Source organism: Procambarus clarkii, chromosome 39, assembly GCF_040958095.1.
Source record: "Procambarus clarkii isolate CNS0578487 chromosome 39, FALCON_Pclarkii_2.0, whole genome shotgun sequence".
Taxonomy (NCBI): Eukaryota; Metazoa; Arthropoda; class Malacostraca; order Decapoda; family Cambaridae; genus Procambarus; species Procambarus clarkii.
Window position 1 is genome coordinate 5388993 of NC_091188.1, and position 5318 is coordinate 5394310.

Sequence of the window (5318 nt, forward strand, 5' to 3'; positions counted from 1 at the left end):
TCTTGTATATATCTCTCAAAAAAGACCTGCCCAAAACGCTGCGCGTACTAGTGGTTTTACAAGATTGTAAATGCCATGCTTATGTATCCTCACAAACCCAATGTACCTTCTTGTATATAAATAAATAAAATCAAATAAAATAAAAGATGTGAAACATGAAAGTCCGGCCTGTTTGAGTATATCCTCGAATTTGATACTAAAGAAAACCTCAATCTCAGGGCTTAAGAAAATGAGTATACTGTACTACATATTCGATCTTTTTTAAAGACAAGGATATATACTAAAATAGTTATATCGTGGAGAATAATGTGTTTATGATAAGGGTTCACTTTCCAGTTTACCAACAGATTATTGGATCCCCAATAAGCCTTCAAAGCATCATAAATATCTTGATAAGTATTCAAGTCTGGCCTGTTTGAGTATCCCCTAGAATTTGATATTAAAGAAAACCTCGATCTTAGCTCTTATGAAGAAAATGAGTATACTGTACTATACTTGCCCGAAACGCTACGCGTACTAGTGGCTTTAGGTATTGTATGTACTACCTCTATCTTTAAATCTAACAGAATGTTTGTACTGTAACGCTGCAACTATGTATGTACTGTTCCTAAATAAATTATTATTATTATTATAATTATTATTATTCAGCCCGAAACGCTGCGCGTACTAGTGGCTTTACAAGATTGTAAATACTATGCTATGTATTCTCACGAACCCAACGTACCTTCTTGTATATAAATAAATAAATAAATATTATTATTATTATTATTAAGTAGTTTAACGAGTGAGTCCACTCGGTATAATTGTCTGATGACACGCTCATATATCGTTAAATAGTATTGAGCTTGCACTTATAATGAAATTTGTGTCATTGGTAAATAATAGTGACTTTAGGTATTAGAAGGTCGTCGATGCAGGGCGGGATCGAGGATTTGGACCCTAGGAACAAAAAAACTAAATGGGCCCCACTGTCTGGTTATGGTGAGGCTATTCAAAGGTTAATAAACTCATGCATGTAGATAGCTGGAGAGCCCTAGACTATGGCCTACTTTGCCTATTGGGTAATACGTCCCTGCATTGATGACAGATGTATACATAAGAGGAAAGGGCTTAGACTTTAGTCTACTGCACTTTAGTCCACCAGCACGGGTAGACTTACGTTAAGTCCAGCACGGGTGGGACACGAACAAGGGGACACAGGTGGAAACTTAGTACCCAGATGAGCCACAGAGACGTTAGAAAGAATTTTTCAGTGTCAGAGTAGTTAATAAATGGAATGCACTAGGAAGTGATGTGGTGGAGGCTGACTCCATACACAGTTTCAAATGTAGAAATGATAGAGCCCATGTAGAAATGATAGAGCCCAGTAGGCTCAGGAATCTGTACACCAGTTGATTGACAGTTGAGAGGCGGGACCAAAGAGCCAAAGCTCAACCCCCACAAGCACAATTAGGCGAGTACTGGGAATGCAAGCAATTTTTTAAATATTTTGTTTCGTATTTAAATAACTATTATAATAGACACATATAAAGGAACATATTCTCATAATAAACTTCACTGTACAAAGGAGTATTGTTGTTGATGATTTAGAGGCCGAGACGGCAGAGGTGCCGTGTACGCCCCCCGGCGTACCCTCAAATGGTAAATCGAAAATCCGTACGGCTAAATGATCGTTGCCTGTCGACGGAAACGACCGCGCCGTGTGGCGAATAAACACACCGATGAGCAGAGGACTGGGAAGCCCTGGGAGTCCCTCAGTGATGCAGGCACCGGGCCCCACCCCATACAGAGAACACTGGGTAAGGAAGGCAAAAGCACGACCCCCCCCCCCCCACCCCACCCTTCTACACTCTTATCCGGATGGATAAAAGCACAAAAATCATCCAGTGCCCTCCGACAGAGCAGGAGCCGGATGCCCACCACGCCCTTGAGGCACACCAAAACCCGCCAACTCACGGCATCTCTCTCGGTCAAGCCGGCGCCGGACAGTAGGCCACCCGAGGAACAAGCCAGAAAACGTATAAAATAGATTAACTTCGCCGTGACCCGATGAGCAGAGGTCACTTGCCCCGCTCCTGTGCCAGGTAAGTTACGGGCTCACCATAGCCCGTGCTACTTGGAACTTGTTCCGAGTAGCTGAATCTACAACAACAACAGCTGTGATCCCAAGTTACAGCCCCGCTCCTGTGCCAGGTAAGTCCACTACGGGCTCACCATAGCCCGGGCTACTAGGAACCTTTTGTTTAGAGTAGCTGAATCTAAAACAACAACAACCTGTTACCTAGGGCGACATGTGCGCCGGGCGTCGTAACAATTCGGACCGTTGAATGGGAATACCTCACGGCTGTATGGAGACCCAGTGGGTAAAATGTCGTTTTGTGTTCCGGCGGCCGCCAGGTGGAGCGGGTATCCAGATGAACCTCGATATAAGCTGTAGCGAGTAAACCTATACGCTCTCCATTATCTCATCATCTTAATGGCATAACTAATTACACAAGCTATAATCCTATCCCTATTTACAGGTAACGGTTTTTCCACCCTCCTATCTTACTGTGAGGTGTAGTAACCGTATATAAGCCAGCGATTTGAGAATAGCAAACCAGTACAATCTCCAGTCAAGAATGTAGTACTCGGTGTAGGCAGTTCTAATCGACCCAAGACGCTACAGCTTCGACACAGAGCAGACAGCAGACTACGACCTCATCCAGCTACAACGCTCTCCCACATAGAGCTCCGCGACTCCGGCCACACTCAGCTCTCTGCTCTGCTCCAGGCTTCGTCTCAACGTCTACGACACTGCTGTATCCAGGACTACTAAATAAATATGAAATTCACTAAACACTGTTTATCTAATCAACCCAACAACGTAACATAAACGTACGTTACAGTATAATTTCAGAATTTCTTGATGACTGTTCTGCACTAACCTAATTCCAAAGTGGTTCCTTGTGAGAATACTGTACTTAATTAATCTATGCAGGTCATGTGTAGGGAAAGGTCAAAGTGCCTTTCATAACATACGGCAACTGAGGGCTCCACATAGAATTTGTAAAGTAAAAAATCAGGTATTAGAGTTTTCACATCATTCCGTTTAGCTGTACACTTCTCCGTACTCAATATTATAAAAATAATGGTTACAAAAATTTCAGTGGAAAAAAGAAGCACTTGCACTTCCAAATTTATTTTAATGACACACAAAGCTGACCAAGATGATCCATAATACTGTATTTTGTAATTATAAACACCAATGCACACAGACCACATGAAGCTTGTCCACCATAAACATTACTATGCCTAACTCTGACAGTCAAACATTTTCACCGGCTCTTAGGAGCAGCTGACTGCAATAAACCCCCTTGAATTAGCAAGGAAACCATTGTTGTCATCAATATTAACACCTTATGCATATATTATATACAAGTAACCAACTCCCTCTTTGTGATCTTTGACATTATTATGTAAAAAATGATTAGAAACCTTTCACTGTCATACATAAGTGTAGATGGAGAAAAGTTGGATTTTAAACTGAAATTTTGATTGAATTTGAACTGAACAATTGATTGAAAATTTTGTGTCTAATGTACATTTGAACATCGTATGCTAGAGGCAGATACATGGCAGACTACTTTAACCGAGTCGTATTTTAAGGAAACGTTGCAGATTCAATTTGCATGTTAATCAGATTACAATTCCTCAAGTAATTGTTCAAGTAAAGTACAAATACTCGTCACTCAATAATCAACCCGTTCTCGCACTTTCGTATAGTCAATATTGACTTATTAAATACGTGCATATGTGACATACTAAACATACTAGTTTACCTTGAAAAGCTTCATAGAAAACACCGACCTTACCTAACCTTCTTAGTATGTTAAGATAAGCATCTTATTGCTTCGTAATTACAATTATTACTTAACCTATTATATGTATAAGTTAAGTAATAATTGTAATTACGTAGCAATAAGATGCTTATCTTAACATACTAAGAAGGCTATGCAGGCGATGAGTCACAATAACGTGGCTGAAGTACGTTGACCAGACCACACACTAGAAGGTGAAGAGACGACGACGTTTCGGTCCGTCCATGGAGAATGGTCCAGGACGGACCGAAACGTCGTCGTCCCTTCACACTCTAGTGCGTGGTCTGGTCAAAATAAGAAGGTTAGGTAAGGTCGGTGTTTTCTATGAAGCTTTTCAAGGTAAACTAGCATGTTTAGTATGTCACATATGCACGTATTTAATAAGTCAATATTGACTGTAAGAAAGTGCGAGAACGAGTTGCAATAATCACATGCATATTTATGCAGTACAGTATAAAATAAAGTTTGGCTAGATAATACTGGGAACACGGCCTCACTTGACCATATTCGTTACGTCCCTCAAATCTGAAAAATAAATAAAATATCCAACATGGAACTTTCTGACTTTTATCATAATATAAAAATTGAATATCTAGCAACCACTATCTCCTAGAGAGAAATGCTACCAGGTAACAGAACAATAAATACAGTACATATTTACAAATAAAGCATTACAACTTGAAAAAATAATTAACTTTTAATAACATGAGAAACTTTAAAGCTATAGTTCATACATTATCCATAAGTTATTACTGATACTAGCTTGCAGGTAACAAAAAAAAAAAAAGTTATTTCCTAAAATGAGGGTAAATTTGCAAATGTAAATACTCTGAACTTTTATTACAAAATGATGAATATTTTTGTCATCTAAATTTGTACGGAAATTCATAAAAAATGCCGAGAAATATAAGCTAACATTATATATATATATATATATATATATATATATATATATATATATATATATATATATATATATATATATATATATATATATATATATATATATATGTCGTACCTAGTAGCCAGAACGCACTTCTCAGCCTAATATGCAAGGCCCGATTTGCCTAATAAGCCAAGTTTTCCCGAATTAATATGTATTCCATAATTTTTTTCTTATGAAATGATAAAGCTACCCATTTCATTATGTATGAGGTAAATTTTTTTTATTGGAGTTAAAATTAACGTAGATATATGACCAAACCTAACCAACCCTACCTAACGTAACCTAACCTATCTTAATAGGTTAGGTTAGGTTAGGTAGCCGAAAAAGTTAGGTTAGGTTAGGTTAGGTTAGGTAGGTTAGGTCGTCGAAAAACAATTAATTCATGAAAACTTGGCTTATTAGGCAAATCGGGCCTTGCATAGTAGGCTGAGAAGTGCGTTCTGGCTACTAGGTACGACATATATATATATATATATATATATATATATATATATATATATATATATATATAT